Raw genomic sequence first — 21,348 nt, 5'->3', positions numbered from 1 at the left:
ATTCCATATTTTTTGTTCAACTTACAATGTAGCTTGTGCTTGGTATAATGTGCATTGTTCACTCAGACAGGGTCAACCTTTCAATACAATTGTAGTTCTTCTCAAATACAAATTGGATTTCAATATTCCTATTGATTCCTAGATTGTATAGAAATTTGGTTTATCTGTCTAGTTGAAAGAAATTTAATTTATTCATTATGTTAAAGTTTAACTCATTTACGAACTTGTATTTTCCTGAAAATTCACATCACAAGAATTTTTGAATATTAATTATTACAACAAAATTTGATTTATCATGTTGAATTGGAGATCAGAGGAATTGGATTATTTTTTCAATTCTGGATCTTAGATTATTAATTTACCATATTTTTATTAATATTATAATATGTCATAATGTTTATCATGCTATTAAATTTTCTAGGTATTTCTAAATTATACAAAATGAAGAAATACCGCCATGATAGGCTAACATCTACATGTCAATCATGTATATGTAGAACATGCCCATGTACATGTTGGCTAAGTCAGCTTAGAGAATATTCACAAATGAAGAAATACAGCTGTGATAGGTTAACATCTAGAAACGTCTCTGTAGGAAAGTCAGCTTAGAGAATATTCACAAAATGAAGAAACACATCATTCTGTAGTACATTGTATGCTAACATCTAGAAAATGTCTGTGTAGGAAAGTCAGCTTAGAGAATATCCACAAAATGAAGAAACACATCTGTGGTACATGTACAATGTATGCTAACATCTAGAAGATGTACATGTACATGGATGTCAAATCCGCTTAGAATTCACATGGGAATAAGTTTATTTCTATGTAATCTAAGATTAGGTACAACTGTCAGTCATTTCATGTCCTAAATGTATTAAATCTTACAAACTTCTGAATAATTAATATGGATGTCTTTTTGTGGATGTAGTAACTGAATACATAAATAGCTTCTATTTCTAAATAATTTTGATATTTTGTGGATATAGTACACGTATCTGAATACACAAACAGATTCAATTTCTAAATAATTTTGATCTTTGTAGACATACATGTAGAAACTGAATACATGCACAAGTGGATTCTATTTCCAAATAATTTTGATATTTTATTGATGTGGTAACTGAATACACAAATATATTCTAATTCTAAATGATAATATAATGTACATGTATACATTGAATGTACCAGATACTTGCACTGGTACATGTACATGTATACAAATGTATGTGCATACCAGAGGTATTTTCACTACAGCGCAATACTGAAAACATTATTGCATACCTGTACATTATTGTATGCAAATGAGGACACGATCATTTACTACACATGAAATCTTATAATTGCGCTGTATGATTTTTGCCATTTCAGATCAACAGATGTAATAATAACAGAACCCGATGCCATGCGAGTTCAAGTGTACAATGTACAATGTACATGTAGGTACATTGTACTCAGGGGTACTTATCGGTATGTACATGTATTTGCACTTGTGCTTGCAGTGTTTTCTGCTGCACTTTCACTCGCTACGCTTGCGAAGTATGGGTACAGCATGTACAGAGAACACTGCAAATACCCCAAGTACACCACACTTACATTCACACGTCATGAGGTTCTGTGATAGCATTATGAGGATATTTCAAGATAAAATAAATACAATGTAGAACCATCAGAACCCATTAAGTTACAGACTACATCCCTTTACATGTAAGCACAATTTAATTAATCCTTTTGGGACATGAGACATATTTTACTAAACCTTTTTCACTTGCTTCTAGTACTGGTTCATTAAATTACAACCAATTGCAGTAAATCTAACTGTACAATATACATGTAGAGCAGGAGAAAGCATTCAATGTAGTTATACAGTACATGTATTTATACAGTACTTGTATTTCATATCACGACTTGGCTATGAGTACAAAATTTACAACAATGTTAATTTCAATATAATAATTCTGTTTTGCCCAACTAGTAATTACTTGCATACAAATATTCCCTTGGGAGAAAGAGGATCACCTAGCACATGAGGTCTCTTAACAATCACAAATTCAAAATATCTAAATTATTGATTTTTGGAGTTCTATGTGAGTCATTAAACTTGAAGACTGGGCATCTCATAACCTGAAAAGTGTCAATTTCAAAGTGTAATTACTTAAACCAAATTGTTAGCATTTAGAAAATTTCACTACCTTGAAAAAACAGTGATTTTGCTATCAGAATGAAGTCATAAAGTTGTTGAAGTTCAGAAATTTTTACAGATGGAATTATGACTGAACACTGTACATGAGTTAAGGAATTGAGTAAGTTATTCATATTCAGTTTTATATGCATTAGCCAAGTTGAACAAAAAATATGGAATATATACTCTGGTCGTTCTATGTCACAATAACACATGTCTATGTCACTGGTTCTGCTGTGTCCGAAATATGAGTCAAAATGCTCAAAATTGCCATTACTTTCCCTGACTTTTCTTTGATATTACTGGCATTGGTACAATTATGATATTCTCCAATATTTTTTCTTGATTCAGCCGAAAAATACTTGTGACCAAAGGGTTGTCACTACTCGTCTAGCAACTTGTTGTGACAAAGACCCCTTTGGGCACTCATATTTTCCTCGGCTGAATGAAGAAAAGTCTCAGGGAATAACATCTAAATGGTATAGCATTATATAATTTAGTATATGACGTCCAAATTAGCTCTTTGTATATTTGACTTCCCCTAGACTACATCCAAGCAAGAAATACCTTCACTACCCCACACATTAACCGTACCTTCAATTTACCCACACCACACTTATTATCCACAGATCACTTCTGATAACTATAATAACAAAAATAACAAATACCATGGGATTCATTTACTCTAGAGGTCATACGAGGTCATATTCTTTCTTTACCTGCCTGTTTCATTTTTAAAGATTCTAAAAAGTCTGCCTAGAATACTTAACATGCACAATTTATACATTGACAGTGTTAGGATGCATGATGAATTATACACTTATCAGATCCACCATAGAGGTGGGTTGTTGTCATGACAACACAGTTCAAATGGTGTACAATGTACATTATTAGAAGTTTGTATAATCTATCATTAGAAAATTTCAGTTATACTGATATATACAACGGCAGATGTACATGTAAATTATCACAAATGCAATTAAATAATTATACTAGGAAATAGGTTTCAAGACACAATATATGGATATTTATGGTTCAATGGCTTTTTTTTCTATAAATATAATTGTCACTTAATTTGATATACATGATGGTGTATGTATGTACATGTGTGTATGATGGTGTATGTATGTACATGTGTGTATGATGGTGTATGTATGTACATGTGTACATGATGGTGTATGTATGTACATGTGTGTATGATGGTGTATGTATGTACATGTGTACATGATGGTGTATGTATGTACATGTGTGTATGATGGTGTATGTATGTACATGTATGTATGATGGTGTATGTATGTACATGTGTACATGATGGTGTATGTATGTACATGTGTGTATGATGGTGTATGTATGTACATGTGTGTATGATGGTGTATGTATGTACATGTGTACATGATGGTGTATGTATGTACATGTGTGTATGATGGTGTATGTATGTACATGTGTGTATGATGGTGTATGTATGTACATGTGTGTATGATGGTGTATGTATGTACATGTGTGTATGATGGTGTATGTATGTACATGTGTGTATGATGGTGTATGTATGTACATGTGTGTATGATGGTGTATGTATGTACATGTGTGTATGATGGTGTATGTATGTACATGTGTGTATGATGGTGTATGTATGTACATGTGTGTATGATGGTGTATGTATGTACATGTGTGTATGATGATGTATGTATGTACATGTGTGTATGATGGTGTATGTATGTACATGTGTGTATGATGGTGTATGTATGTACATGTGTGTATGATGGTGTATGTATGTACATGTGTGTATGATGGTGTATGTATGTACATGTGTGTATGATGGTGTATGTATGTACATGTGTGTATGATGGTGTATGTATGTACATGTGTGTATGATGGTGTATGTATGTACATGTGTGTATGATGGTGTATGTATGTACATGTGTGTATGATGGTGTATGTATGTACATGTGTGTATGATGGTGTATGTATGTACATGTGTGTATGATGGTGTATGTATGTACATGTGTGTATGATGGTGTATGTATGTACATGTGTGTATGATGGTGTATGTATGTACATGTGTGTATGATGGTGTGCAGTGTGTCCTCTAAGCCAACTTGACATACAATGTACAACTGACGCACACAATTTCTAGTGATACACCAACATTTGATGTTCCCCTATCTCTTACTACATGTGGTGACTCACAAGAAATCCCAGTTTTTTAAATTTTGACTCACAACAAAATTTGGCTATGATTAGAGAGCACACTGACATTGGTGTTTCATGTACTGTATGTCTTCTGTCATTGTATTGATGATTATATTAAGTGTTGTCAGACTGAGCCTAAAACAACAAAGGTATGATTATTACAAGATGATGGGTTAAAAATAAGTATAAAACACAATGTCAAGTGAGAAGGTAACCTTCTTTTAGGTTGATTAAAATGATCACAAATTAGTATTTCTCAGATTAGTACTATTTACAGAGAATTCATCCCCTAGGACGTCACTACAAATAAAATATACAAACTGAACTTACCACATAACCCTGGGCTTTTTAATCTATATAATGGGTGTAAGCCTAAATAGTGTATGATTTCTTAAATAATGGGTGTAAGCCTAAATAGTGTATGATTTCTTAAATAATGGGTCTAAGCCTAAATAGTGTATGATTTCTTATATAATATTATAGCCAGAACTGTGTATAATTTCTTGGATATATCAGACTTGCACAGTAGAAAATAACTAACAAACCCATGCATTCTTTCATATTTGTAAATTTCCTGATTTGTCTATTGGGGACAGCACTTCACATTTTACCAAGATATTATTTTTGTTATGGTCTAAGCCAACAGAAGGACTTACATAGAAATCTTACATGTACTTTGCAATACATCATACAAATATTCACTCTCAACTATTTCTACACTTAAATTAATATAGCACTTAAATGAATACACATACATGTAGTATAAATTCTTATCTATCAATTTATATTTCATTAACATAATTAACAGTTCAATAGATATGTATATGCATCAGGCTTGATACATGTACAAATGTAGTTCAAATATACATGTATGGGTATCCTTGCTGTGTATAATAAGGCCTAATAAAAAACACTGTTTGATTCTGGTTACCCGACTCCACCTATTTTTTCACGCTGACCCGAAACTTTTTTTTACGTATTTGAGAAAAAATTATAAAAATCACGAAAACTGTGAAGTCTTGCAAGCTAATAGTAGATGCAGAAACTGACATCAACTTAAAGAGACAATATAAAACTGTTCTTCCAATCTGTAATGGCTGTACATCTGATGAAAAGAAACCAATGACATAGAGAACATATGGAAAACAATGGACAACATAACTACCTGAACAAGACACTCATCTACATGTATGAACATTTTTTTTATAAAAAAAAAAAAATAACTACCCCGGCTATTCTAAAATTGAGTATTATTGGTACCATACAATTTTTTTTACATCTAACTTAAATGCAAATGTAAGCTTAGTTCACCTTACTATTAACAGCTAAAATACAATGTATGTTACTTTGTATTCTGCTTCCTGTCTGATATCATATGACCTACGACCTTTGACCTTCAATCACAATCTGTCCTGATTTTTGCAAGGCAACCCTTTGACAGCTGATAACTGATTCTCATTCTGATTTTGTATCAATATAATTTGATATGATTGGAAACATAAAAAGGATTAGTACCTTTACATATAATTTTAATTTTGGTTATAAAATATATATACTGTCACTGTATTTGTGCCATATGGATTAGGACAGGCTACTCCACATGGTGTTTCTACATAAACACAAGACAGTATGGCTATATGTGTAAAATAGGACAGCATGGATTGCCAGGTTATATTGATAGCTGTAAAATAGGACAGCATGGATTGCCAGGTTATATTCATGGCTGTAAAATAGGACAGCATGGATTGCTATGTTATATTCATGGCTGTAAAATAGGACAGCATGGATTGCCAGGTTATATTCAAGGCTGTAAAATAGGACAGCATAGATTGCCCGGTTATATTCATAGCTGTAAATTAGGACAGCATGGATTGCCAGGTTATATTGATGGCTGTAAAATAGGACAGCATGGATTGCCAGGTTATATTCATAGCTGTAAATTAGGACAGCATGGATTGCCAGGTTATATTGATAGCTGTAAAATAGGACAGCATGGATTGCTATGTTATATTCATGGCTGTAAAATAGGACAGCATGGATTGCCAGGTTATATTCATGGCTGTAAAATAGGACAGCATGGATTGCCAAATTGTATTCATACATGATGTAGCTGGAAAATGGATGGCATGGATTGCTAGGTTATATTCATGGTAAATTAACAGTGTACACATGAGTGATTACTGCATACATACATATACATTTGTGAATTAATAGAAACATGTACATGTACATGTAGAGTCAAGAGTGTAGCCATCATTCTCAACCATGAAATGTACTACAGTCATGAATCATTCATAAATTTGGTGATTTTAACAGAATATTTGAAGTCAGAATCAATAACTGAATACTATGTGTTTATTCAAATGATCTAATTTTACTGGAAATAAATCTGAATGACTTAATCATTGTATCTTTTAATTGTTATCATTGATTTCAGGCTAAGGTAAGATTGGGGGGGGGGGGGGATTTGGGATGAAAAAGAGTTGGCTAACAGACAGGTACATGTACAAATGTACAGATACTGTGAAGTTGTTGGTGATTCCTTACCAGAAGAATGCTGCCATTTTATCCCTTTATCCATTGATACAATAATCACAGTAAAAACTATTTAATCAAGACAAAACCATAATAGACAAAACATTTCACGCAAGTTCTGTGAAACAGACAAAAATTACATCACCAAAATATGCTCTTTTTTGCCTGGGTATTTGTTTGTTGCTTCTTTCTTGTACTTAAAACAAGTTCTTATTCATACAGATATAGTTCATTTAGCTGTAATCTGATGGAGATCAGTCCATATAATATATGTTTCCCAAGAGCCAAACTTGTACCACAGGGAGTCATGTAAACTCTGTAAACCTGTACCACTGGGAGTCATGTAAACTCTATAAACTTGTACCACAGGGAGTCATGTAAACTCTGTAAACTTATACCACAGGGAGTCATGTAAACTGCTGTAAACTTGTACCACAGGGAGTCATGTAAACTCTGTAAACTTGTACCACAGGGAATCATGTAAACTGCTGTAACTTGTACCACAGGGAATCATGTACTGTATATTTTGTACATTATACCTGAGGGTCTTGTATTCATGTACACAAATGTAGATGTACCACAGGGTCACATACATGTACATGTACAGTTTGTAAACTTATATCGCAGAGTCATGTACAATGTTACGTAGTACATTTTTGTACATGTGTATATATTTTGTACACTTATAATAGGGTAACATACATGTACATTTGGTAAACTTGTACCACAGGGTCACACAGATTTTGTAAACCTGTACCATTACCACAGGGTCACATACATTCTGTACACTTGTACCACAGGGTCTTGCATATCTTGTACACATACATGAGGCAGAGAGTGATACAACAAAGCTACACTTCACAACACTTGACAATTCTTATCATTTCAATTATATGTACATGTACATCACATAGATACTAGTAACTACATAACTACTTATATATGTGTAAAGGTTTAATTTTGTAGATGTCAAAACCTACTTGGAATGGTGCAACTTTCTTTAGCCAGTACACTTTTGATAAAATATGATGTATGACATGTCAGTAGACAAGTACATTTGACATACAAAGTAAATGTAATCATGTTTAATGAATTTATCTTCGGAAAAGTTGTGGGTTTCTTTCTGAATATATTCATCCCTCACAAAGTCACTACCATTGATAATTTGGAGAACAGTTTTGAAAGCTCATTTAATGTATTTTGTCAAAATTTATATGGAATAAACATCTCCCCCCCCCCCCCTTCCTTTGGGTTTAGACAGTGTGTAAACATATGATGCACATAGAAGAAAAAATACATACTAGTATAACACATCATGTTATTATTTGTAATTTGTACACTGTATCTTGTAGTATGGGTATTATGGTATAAATGGATATTTATAATTATAATAATTATAAACATTGACATATTTCATATTATATTATAGCATTACCAATTCCAGTGAATTTTGTGACGTCATCGCTGTACATGTACATTATTACTGATAATGTACTCCGTTATTGGGCATCGCGGCCCCGGAACGAGCATAACAATACAAGCTTATTTGTTCTGTTTCTTCAAACGACTAGGTATTTTTTCGAAATGTATGTTGTTACTTATGATTGTCATTTCTACTGTTTAAAAATACAACGCATTCATGAAACAAATTTGTGTTCACAGCAGTTCATTGAAGTGTATATGTGTGTGTATGTGTACGTACGTGTGTCGCTATGATTAGTATTCAGCTTCCGGGCCGAACATGGCAGACGATGTTCAGCGCTGTGTATATTATACATTGTTTTGCATTTCTCGGTCTACAAATTCACTGGAATTGGCAAAACTATAAAATAATAACAATAATGTACGCCCTCCCAGTCCATAATGGACTCAAACAAACTTTGCACTCCATAATGGGCTCGGCATGTCGTTCAAAGTTTGCTTTCGTCCATTATGGGCTGGGAGCGTGTACATTATTGTTTAATAATGGTTTGTTACTTGCATGTACCTGTAAGATCTTAAAATAAATATATACAGGTAAAACTACTGTAGTGCAGTGTCCAGGTTTACAAATGACCTACTTTCATTATAGGAACAAGGGTGTGAAACCAGTAATAAGTAATATTGTGTCACATTGTCAATGTTACATACAAATATTTGATGTAGTCTTCTCTTATCAAAATAGTGCTAAAAGTGTCAACATTATAAACAAATTACTCATGTCACTTGTACACATGAAATAAATAAATGTATAGCATCACAGTGGAAATTACAATGTATTTCAATTGTTGTAAATGATTCATAAAGCACTGAGTTCAAGTTAGCTTTTTTTGTCACACTTTCATTTGCCAGTGAGTAAGCAATAATATGGTAATTGGTATTTTGATTTTTACTGCTTCACAACTCCCACGACAACTTGAACTTAAATTTCTAGACCTAGATCCAGCCAATAGCAATCATTTGATATCACTACTGGAAATAATGGGTGTGTGGCCCAAAAGGAGGTGGAGATGTCTCTCTTGGTGTAACTGTAAATATTCTGTACTTCTCGAAGGTCGGTGGCCAATCTCACTTGTGATTTATAGTAACTTTGCCATGTTCATTTGCATGTACATCTTATTATGCTGTCGACATGTCAGCAAATTGCAACTTGAGTGAACATGGTATGCACATTAATGTGACGAGTAACGCTTCAATTAACTTTAATTGATTACATTAGCCTTCAACTAAATTAAGAAAATGGTAGAATTCAGAGATAGTGCGAAAAATACAGATTTTTCTATTTGCCCAAGTGGGAGTAAACTCGCAGGTCGTCACCAGGTCATTGATTGGTACACGAGCAGGGGTGACATGACATTGACGCTTTCACCTCTAACTATTGAAATAATTATGCTCTCGACAGAAAAATAAAATCAAACATCTGGCGCTTTCGTCTCACTTTAAACTACATAAAATTTAATATACGTCCAAAATATATAATATACATGAAATATTTGAATGAAGTGGACGTCCGGGCAAGTCAGTAGGCGTACATACACGGTGTGACCGGTGAAACAGGAAGCGGTATCTGCCCATGCTTTACAATCGAAGTCGCCTGTAAAATTGTTTTCAGCACAATATTATAAAGTAACGAGCTATACTTACGGAAAACCTGTATCAAACGTGAAGTGGTGTCGAGTTTGGATTCACCCTGTATAAATTGTAAAGAGAAAATGAAACGATCAGATTCTCCTTATCCGAGTAAAACGTCTGCCATTACGGACACGATGGCGAGGCTCCACCTTGTCACGTGACAGGGCTAGTTGTTAAAAGAGGGCGCCCTTACTATCGATTTCTTGCATAGAGTTCAGAAAGCGGGACCGGGAACACTCATATTCAATAATTGTTTGGTTCCGGTTACCCGACCCTACCTAGCTTTTCACTGCCGATCCTAAACTTTTTTTACGCATTCGAGAAAAAAATAACAACATAGCAAAAATTGGGAAGTCTCAAAAGAAACAGTGGATGCGGAAAATGACATCAACGAGAGAGACAATATAAAACTGTTTTTTCCAATCTGTAATTGCTACATACATCTGATCGGAAGAAATAAAGAGCGCAAAGACCATTTGGGAAACAATGGAAAATCTGAACTTGACACTCATACATTAAAAAAATATAATAACATAAAATAAAAAATCTACCTACCCCACCTGTTGTGAAATTGAGTGTAATTGGAACCACACATTTAAAAAAAAAAAATAGGCCTAACTATGTATGTGTATGGGGAGAGGGGGGGGGGGTATTTTTTCCAAGAATTAACGTTCATTACAAGGAAAATAACCTTACATGGGGTCTACAGGGAGTATTGTTATGCTTTGAACATTTTAGCGTTTTTGTATGTATTAATTATTAAATTGGATTGCCATTGCATCATTTTATCTATGTACAATTTATTTTTTCAATCATAGTCCACAGGGGCGTGTAATTTTTCATAGATTGTTGTTTTCCAGGTCTACAGACTAAATATAACAACCTTTTGACTAATATATATTCCTACATGTAAGGGGAAGAGACAAGGGGGACATCGATTCACAACCCTGTATAACTTTACTTGGCACCTATTCTTCATGCAGGTATATATGTTTCTGTTGCAAATGTGCATGTTTTGTTCAAATTTGAAAGGTTAACGAAAAAAGATGACCACCCTTTAATATTTCTTCGTAGTATAGAGATTGAAACATTTGTAGCAGCAAGATTCGTACGATATTTTTCTAAGAAAACATTCTAAGCAATAAGAAAACAACAATCTATGATCACATTACACACCCCTGTGTCATAGTCATCGAGGCATTGGCCCAGGGTGTTGTATGGTCTATTGATAACAATAGTAATCTCATTAAAAGCCAATATACAATGTATTACAGAATGTCAGGAAAAACTCTAGGTAACAGTTCCATTGAATAAACCTACAGTACCGTACCATATGCTAATCGCCTAGCATTCTCGCAAACTAGCTGCAATAATTGTAGCGTCTTGTTGCGGTTTTGTGGGGGTTTTCATCTGTTTTGGTGACTTTTTAAGTTTTAGTGTTATTTTAGCTGTTATTTCGTGAATGAGTCCACTCCACCATCCTGACTCCACAGGAGCTGTTAATGCTGGTACATTCACCACTAGAGGGCGACCCAAGGGTCGCTTAGCGAGTTATCCAGCCTCTTGACTCCAGCTGGGGGCATGGGTAAACAAGACTATTTAAATGAGTGCGAAGCATGAGTTAAAGGAAGGACACAGAATTTATATATATTAATGATTAGCAATTTGAATACGGGATATAATGAACGACAAGCTGTTACTGGAATTACTTTACCACTAGACACTAACTATGGATTATCGTAATAAGATTCATCTGTCTCCTCACCTGATAAATGGATACAGTAAACCGCTTTCCCGATGATCCATCTAAAGTTGTAAACATTCAATGATTGATGGTGTATTTATCTTGTCATGAATCCGTTTAAGATTTCCCATGATGCCTAAACAACATAGTTTTATTTAATGAAACTAAGAGCTATTGTGTTGAATGCATTGTGATAACTTCCTGCCACCTTGTGTTACAACTATGTTACATATGAACTCTATAATACACCCTATGTTTTTATTAGATTCATCTAAAATTATTCATAAATCTCCACAAAATCTCCAATTTTCTTACGAAAAAAGGTTATGCTAGACGAGATTATTTACTAAACCTACCACTGAAAGCTGTGTATTCCTGCATTCAGTCAGCAAACGCCCTCAACTCTTGGAAGGGGGGAAAAGAAGGTGGCGTTGCCGGTCGCTACATGGACGTTGGCTGTGTTTTATGTAACATGTACGTTGGATGCGTGTTTCTATGTAACAAAAATCATTTAGATTTGAATTTTTGTCTACAATGTTATATAATACCCATGCATGGTTGATATGGATTTGGTCACCATTACTAGGGAGGGTTATCTTAATACTGAATATGATAAATAACAAAACATAGTGACAAGCCATATACTAATTTGAACCTTTCGGACATGAAACACTGTAATAGAGTGAACACAGACCTTACCTATCTTAATACCTATGCGCATAATTACAGGACTGATGGAAAGTTGAAGGTGTGTGTGCACTTTGGTAAGAAAGTGTTTGCTGACGGTTGATTGTTCATTATACGTCGACATGGGGTAAACCGTGGTTTAATACTAGGATACCATGTTGTACAGTATATGGGTGGGTGTTATTGAGTCACTTATGGCTCAACTGTCGTTGTCATATTGCCTAGTAGCAACGGTTGTAAAGTCTAGACTCGTGTATTTATCGATGTTGGTGGCGCTGTAGCTTACAATTCGTTTTACAGGTGTTATAATTAATTGAGTTATTTGACTATTGGTCTTAAATCTTGATAACAATATCTGTCAGAAGGCACTGTGCCTTGTACAACTTTCAATTAAAAAGTATCAACATTGGTTTTTCCAAACATTTCTTGTTTCAATCTTTCATTGCCAAAAACCTTCAATTTCATAAAATTTCTCAAAAAGAATATAAATTAGAATCAAGGACTGACAAACAGTTCATCGATTTCAATAACCGTTCGTTACTTATCTTGAATATGCAACATGGTTCATTAGTCCCTTCAAGTCATAAATCAACTCGAAATATGTTTCTGATGACCACACATTGTGTAATCGGTGCATATTAATTTGTAAGTTATTTTTCATTCGTTTGGTACATACTATACAATCCGATCAGCGGTTAAAGTTCTAGTATTGGTTAAACTTAATGATACAATTAGGTTATCTTTACAATGGTTGCCAGGGACTACAGCGTCCATCAATGGAAATTTAGCAAACACGTTGACAGTGAGTGAGTGATCTGTGATGAAAGATGTCATGAAAGGTCATAAAGTCTGTCATATAGTTGGAAGATTAATTGTACCAACCTACGATGGACTGAGTTGATATCAGTTTGTACGTGTAGAATCAGTGTTATCAATAGCATACCTTTGTACAGTCAACTTTAACAGACTAGAAGACAAATAAAAAAACCACGTCATGTCACAATTATGAAATATCGTTAATATCTGTTCTATATTGTCGTAAATCAATGTCTATTTACGGCATCGATGAGTACAGCCTGTGACAACGATGAAAGTTTGATCTCTGTAAACAACTCTCCCTTTTTACGGCGTCAACGAGTGTAACCTGTAACAACTATGAAAATATCATTGATATATTCCATCGTCGTAAACTACTGTTCTCTTGACGGTATCGATGAGTACAATCTGTAACAACGATAAAATGCCGATATATGTTCTCCATCGTCGTAAACTACTGTCCTCTTTACGGCACCAATAAGTACATGTAATAATGATGAAATCTATCTATCCATCTATGTAATACCAGCTAATCTCCTTATGCATATCACAGCTGGGGGGGGGGGGTGTTCTCCGTCGTCGTCGTCGTCGTCGTCGTCGTAAATTATACTGTCCTCTTTACGGCATTGATGAGTACGTACAAGCATTGCACCTGAATAGGTTTTCATAGCACAAATGCTGAGATTAACAGTAAATTGATGTGTTGTACATTATATTATGTATGGTAAATTTTTACTAATTGTATCAATTAAATCGGGATTCAACTTGTTGACAAACACAAGTGATAATATATGCATTATACCACACTCAAGCCAAGTTATTACCTTTGAACAGAAAGTATGGATTATATTACCCTGGTCGTTCTATGTCTATTATTTTTCCCGGTTTTGCATAAATTATGTTTCAGGGGGTATAATTATATTATTCCCAAATATTCTACTTCATTCAGCCAGAAAATACTGGTGAACTAAGGGGTTACCACAATTCGTCTAGCGACACGTAGTGACAAGACCCCCTTAGGGGAGGCCACTCGTATTTTCTTCAGGTGAACGAAGAAAAATAGTGGGGAATAATATCTAATTACTCTGTAGGTCAGACATCTCAACATCAACTACATACCATATTTGGATTTAACTAGAATAGTAATGTCATGTGACCAGCTATGACCTCGTGACCTATACTAAATTTAAGTTTAATGTGTCATTGTCCTTGTTGGTTGAGAAAATGCCGCCAATTCGACCCACTTTGTTGTTATCTAGTGACATAGGTCGTACACATTGTTATCAACTGGTGTCTGGTGACTATATTGATTGTTAGTCTTATCGCCGTAGCACTTTGTGTGGTTCCCATTCAAACACCCAATTATTGACCAGTGATATTTGGATTGAGGCCAACTTTGCTCAATAATTTACAACAATGAACACAAATATTTTTTTCTTTTAATTAATTTTTGCTCCTGCCCAAAGGACATTCTTTTAAATAGTTTTCGTTCTGTCAGTTTTGAATCTATTCGGGTCTATTTTATTTCAAGTAAATGTCTTAATATATGATCTGAGAATATGTAATTCACGTTCTGTCAAAAGTTTCAATTTTGTGTCTATTAAAACACTACATAGAATACCATTCAAACATTTGTATACATTGCCATCACTGACAGTGGCAATAAAGACGTGTATGTGAGTAAAATAACCTCAGTCCACCACTAACATCAGTTTGAAAAACATATGACATTTGTATGATCGATTCGAGATCTCTGCGTTGCTTGGTAACACTCTGCGTCAACTGACGATAACCTTAATGTCAATCTCTGTGGTTTTGTTTAGTTAAATTTTAACTATCAAATTATATATAAACGTATGTACGGTCCTATTGGTTGTTCAGTCTTATTTAGTCACTCATACGCTGACATACAACCATTGAAAGTGCGTCCCTAGGTCTTTACTGAGTGCGTCTCTTGTCGCTGAATTGCTATACGGAGTGCGTTCCTTGATCTGTACGTACAGAGTGCTTCCCTTGGTTTGTACGGAGTGCTTCTCTTGTTACTTGAATTGGTCTGTACCTAGTGCGTCCCTTCGTCTGTACAGTTTATGAGAACTACAGCCAATAGTCACCATCAATCACTACGTAAATATTCTACAACAACTCAACACAGAACAATCACTACCGCTTTCGTAACCAAGGAGCACATTGTGAACAAGACGTCTTGGAGACAGCCGTTTGAACCCAAGATTATTCAAGTGAAAACAACTACAGGTAAGTAATGTTGGATTGTTGTTTTTATTACTTGTCTTAACGATATGATGTCATTGCAGTCAATTATTATTAGACATTGCACAAGGTAAGTAAGGTAAAAATACCAATTACATGTACGGTTGACCAAGTCAATACTAGTCTCATCTCGAGATTGGTAAATCGTAAATTAGTGACATTTTATATACAGATTGTTACTAATATCTTGTCTACTTCACAATAATAATTTAGCATTTAGCGTTGAATAATTGATACTAGATTTGTCTAAATTGGTCTTGCTTAAAAAAACTGGTAACTCCATTTCAATATAAATGACACAACGAGGAGATAAATATGGCCATAAAAGTAACGTTCTCAGAACCCGTCAGTTGTTTTTCCACTCGTCTATTTAAAAATTAGTTAGATTGACAAGGGGTAGTAACAGTATAGAACACGGTGTAATATATGTTTCTCAGTTCTTTAAATGTTGCCATAAATTTCAAGTCAGTTCTGAATAAAATATTCTTGCTGACATGGTTTTCTACTATTTCTACAACCTGAATATTTTGAAAGTTCAGTATGTTCACGATAAACTTCAGTTGGTGTTTTTTGTGTGGTTTTTAAGATCTACCTTATACCTTTTAAGATCTACCTTATAGTAAAGTCTAAGATGTTGTTTAGTTCCGGTTACCCCGGCAACCCCACCTAGCTTTTCACGCCAACCCTAAACCTTTTTTACGTATTCGAGAAAGAAATAATAAAATTGCGAACATTATGAAGTCTCGCAATAAATTGTGGATGCGAAAACTGACACCAATTTGGAAAGACAATATAAAACTGTCTTCCAATCTGTAATGGCTGTACGTCTGATGAGAAGAAACCAATAACACAGAAACCATATTGAAAAAAACCGGAAAACATAACAACCTGAACGAGACACTCACAAATGAAAAACAATTGATAAAAATATATAATAAAAAATCTACCTACCCCACCTATCCCAAACTTGAGCGTAATAGAAGCCACACAATTTTTTGTCACGCCTAAAGTGCTCTTTTGTTGCTCAAATTCATATCCACATATCGAAATCCGAGGTTATCAGATCGGATAATAAGCTGTGGTCTAATAACAGGGTTCTAAGCTCATTGCCCCCTCCCTCCACCGGCCATTTTCTCGATACAAATACAGTTACTGACATTGTATTATTATTTTAACAAACTGTTTTGAGGGTTGTTTCCCCTCCCCCACTAATCATCGAAATACCACCGTCGTAAACCACAGCCTCTTTTACGGCACCGTCCAAAACGCACCGCTCAAGTTATTTCGCAGTGTGGTGAAAGAAATAACATTTCTGGTTTGCGAGAATGCGAAATACATGTGCCGCAAAGTAAATTATACTATTTGAGGTCGTTAATTCGACTAATCACGCAAGGAGAAGTGCATGGTCACAAAATTAACCCAGTCTGTAAGAATCTTGGTCCTTGTCCCATTTCAGATTGTCAATTGATAGCCCGAGAGTATATCGTAAACAGTAAAATACATCTTTCTCAGTTAAAGGAATTAAGATATTGTCCCTGATAGTTTAAACGTGTTATAACGGTAGATCAAGGTCATAACCATATACATGGACAGATAGACAATGTTACTTTATACCGCCTACTATATAAAATATACATGGACATATAGACACTGTGCTACTCTATACAGCCTACTATATAAAATGTATAGTATACACATGGAAGTTATTCCTTGTATAACAGATCAATTGGTGTATAGACAGGCAGATCTTACGCTAGTCCTGCTTGCATGCGGAGTAATCCGGGACTCGATTCTGACAACTGTCCCTCCTACCTCCTTAGAGTCAAGTCAGTAATATAGACTCGTGCACCGTCTGTAAGCAGGACTAGAGTCAAGTCAGTAATATAGACTCGTGCACCGTCTGTAAGCAGGACTAGAGTCAAGTCAGTAATATAGACTCGTGCACCGTCTGTAAGCAGGACTAATCTTACGCCAGTCTTAGTGTCCCCCTCACCGAGTCAATCGATTGTTGCAATACATATATGTACTGGGGTAGATTTAGCTCATTCTCACTGCAATGTGTATGCATGTCTGATGTCATTCCATACAATATCTTATTCCTAATATATATCTTACATTTCCAAGTTTTCATGATTCCTGGCACAATTTAATCAGTCACGTTGACGTTTCGTCAATTCACGAAATATTTTACATGAGAGTCGATTTAACCACGGTATATAAACATTCTACTTGCAAAGAATTTCTACTTTGTTTGCCATAATACGTTACATACTACTGATTATGCTGCTGGTTTGTTGGTTATTTGCCGGTAAGATTTAAGTGTGAACTTGGTATGTCAGATGTGTACGTGGTTCCTTTAAAACTAAGCTGTCTTGTGACGATACATTTGAACCATATATATCTATACACAGCCTACTTCAATATAGAATGTTTTTGCGGGGAAGGCGTTGTCTTTGCGATTTTATTAATGGTTTTATCTAATGACTGTTATGCTTAAACAAATAATTGTTTGGTGCTAGGTTTGTAATGACCTGAATATGGTGTTGAAGTCAGTGATATACATACATACATACATACATACATACATACATACATACATACATACATACTATATTCAGTCATGAGTAAGGTTTCTATGGAGAATGGCGTCTCTTTTTCGGACATCGCAACAATACGTCTCGTAATGTCATATAGGGTGAGTGACCTGAGATTAACGATTGCATTAAAGGTTATACAATCTGTCAGGATTTGTAGACATGAATTGATATAAACTGATGCTGAATCGATTGTATCTGTTCGTACCTGGAGAGTCAGTCAAACTAGTTACACACCTCTCAACTATTACCTTTAACACAGTGGTTGACGTGTTCCATAGATAAGAACCACCTGAGTGTGTAAATTATAAGGTAATGGGGTCAGTTTCTCCGGCCGGGGGGGGGGGTTCAGTGGATTTTTCCATCAGGCGAATGAAAAGTCACTGAACCCCCCTAATTCTAAAACATTATGACCCCCCCCCCCCATATATATAGTACCATACTTAATTAGCAACTACATAGGGTAAATACATTCAACAAAGCATGAGTACATGTATGTACACCTTTCATGGGAGGTGGGGGGTCCTGGCACTAGATTTGTTTTGGATAATAAATAAATGTTTTCGTTATTGCACAGTAGTGCAAATACCGGTATGTACGGTGTGCGCACTGGTGCACATAAATGTCATTGTGGTGGGATCTCACTCCAGAAAAATTCCCTGTCTCTGGGATTCATTGAAATATTTAAACAGGCAGAGGGTCATATCATTCCTGCTGAAGACATGACAGTTTTAGAGAGATGACCTGATATGACCTGGTTATACACCTTGCCTTATGTTCGGTCAAGCAAACAAATAACGCTGTATCGACCTGATCAGATTATCTATGGAGTATTAGTAAAACAGATAACATCAGAAAGACAATCCATGTCTGGTGATTCCACTGTCTGTCTCCTTAACGCTATCACCGTGCCATACACTGAGGTTCTCTTCTATAAAAAAAAACCCGCCCATTTATCATTAATGTAATACTATACTTGGATCAAATACAGTTCTTAGTACAACTGTCAGCCCCATACAGAGTTGTAGAGGTCTTTAGAAGAAAATTGTATTTCAAAACCATATATCAAAACAAAAACAAAACATTAAGAATAGAGCTTCACTTTGTTTTCGATTTTCTGCCACTTTGCATGAAATCTTTTTGTAATTATTATTAGATTTTTCTATTCTATATTTAACATCGTGTGTGCATATGATTTAAATTCAAGTCAAACAATATTTAAAAAAGATTATAATTAACATCCTACGTCAGAATCTACATCTAATATTATTTGTGTCAACTTAGTAACTCAGTAAGACTTTGAACTCTTCAACAGTGCCCTTAATAGTGGCCATGGGTTTCAACAACTTGTATAATTCATTTGCATCATACCATCATGTCGATTTATATTTAATGCCGTTGTGGGCATGGATTGGGTTTGGGAAGAATTTGGCACCATTATTCAGACAGTAAACTTTACCAAATCCCGTTACCACAAATATGCTCCTAAACACACACTATACCCAGTACTCCCCTGGGAATTCTGGTAGATTTGAACTACAAACATCCTCCCCACCCCCTCCCAAAGTCCCCTTTACCCAATTCCATAAAAATGGCTATTTTTGTACAAATATGGCAATATTTAGAAGAGTACAGAAGACAATAATCATTAATCAAGTTTAGGGGAGTCTCCATATTTAATTTTCAGAGTACGGTGTGATAGATGTTTTAGCGTAGAATACCGTAACGAGTAACCCTTCTAATTCCCGGTATTTTTTATGGCCACACACGCAAACACTCACAGACAGACACAGACACAGACACAGACACAGACACACGCAGACAGACAGACAGACAGACAGACAGACAGACAACCATACATACATGCATACACACACACACATACATACATACATACATACATACATACATACATACATACATACATACATACATACATACATGCATGCATGCATATATACATACATACATACATACATACACACATACACACATACACGCATACATACATACATACATACATACATACATACATACATACATACATACATACATACAGACAGACAGACAGACAAACAGACATACAGACAGACAGACAGACAGACAGACAGACATACCGAGAGGCAGGCAGGCAGACTGACAAACAAACAGACAGACAGACATACATACATACATACATACATACATACATACATACATACATACATACATACATACATACATTTGTACATACATACATACATACATACATACATACATACATACATACATACATACAAACATACATACATACAGACAGACAGACAGACAGACAGACAGACAGACAGACAGACAGACCGAGAGGCAGGCAGGCAGACTGACAAACAAGCAGACAGACAGACAGACAGACATACAAACAGACAGACAGCCAGACAGACAGACAGACAGACAGACAGACACACCTCAAAACAACGCCAAATTACGGTAACAATGTTTAATCGGCAATTGAAATAATTAATTTGATTATCAGAAGTCAAAACATATTTTAACAATAATAGATCAGTCGAACTACAATTACACCAATTAAACTTTGTTGTTGTTGTCGTCGTCGTTTAAATAGAACAACGCGACAGGCTCACTTTGATGAATAACAAATTCAACGTTTAGATTTTAAAAAGGAGACATTCATCAGGAATCTGAAATAAAATTACAGCATGACAATTGTAAATAAAACCAAATTAAAATCACAGTAGCTGGAGCTATGCTTATATGCTTACAAAAGTAAAATGAGGGGTTGGAATATGGATTATGACGACAGTAAAATAATTTAGATTTAATTATATGATGATGATATTGGCCTTCACAGCTCCTTGGCTTCACTAAAATTCAACACGTTTGCATTTGTTCTATAATCCAATTTCATCTTGACTTCTGTCATTGTAGACAATTTTAGGTAAAGTGGGAAAAATGGAGTTATCCAATTAATGTACGATATCATAGCTTGGCCTTCGCCACCGCAATTACAGTACGAGAATTTAGAGCAAACATGTTTATGCAATTAATAACCCGATAGTTTAAGTTGATGTCATGGAAAGTTTCGATACATTGTCTATTTTCTATATATGCTATTGTCTACAAGTCAAATTTTTCCTGAGGGTAAGAATTAACATCCCAGTAACCAACATATCTCTCGGATGGAATTGATAAAATATGATATATCATACCTTTCTTCAAACAGGTGTAAA

The 21,348-nt window shown here is 35.0% G+C and overlaps 1 protein-coding gene across 1 annotated transcript in view; it reads right to left on the bottom strand.

Annotated features, from left to right (window-relative positions):
- Nucleotides 1-10,163, bottom strand: part of LOC144448695 (AP-2 complex subunit alpha-2-like) — a 34,268-nt gene extending 24,105 nt beyond the window's left edge. Inside the window, exon 1 of the mRNA XM_078138981.1 lies at nt 10,028-10,163. The gene's annotated coding sequence lies outside the window, so the exon portion shown is untranslated. The remainder of the gene's footprint in view (nt 1-10,027) is intronic.
- Between the last annotated feature and the right edge of the window lie 11,185 nt (nt 10,164-21,348).

This window comes from Glandiceps talaboti, chromosome 17 (genome assembly GCF_964340395.1).
Source record: "Glandiceps talaboti chromosome 17, keGlaTala1.1, whole genome shotgun sequence".
NCBI lineage: Eukaryota > Metazoa > Hemichordata > Enteropneusta > Spengelidae > Glandiceps > Glandiceps talaboti.
This window is presented reverse-complemented; position numbering and strand designations above follow the sequence as displayed.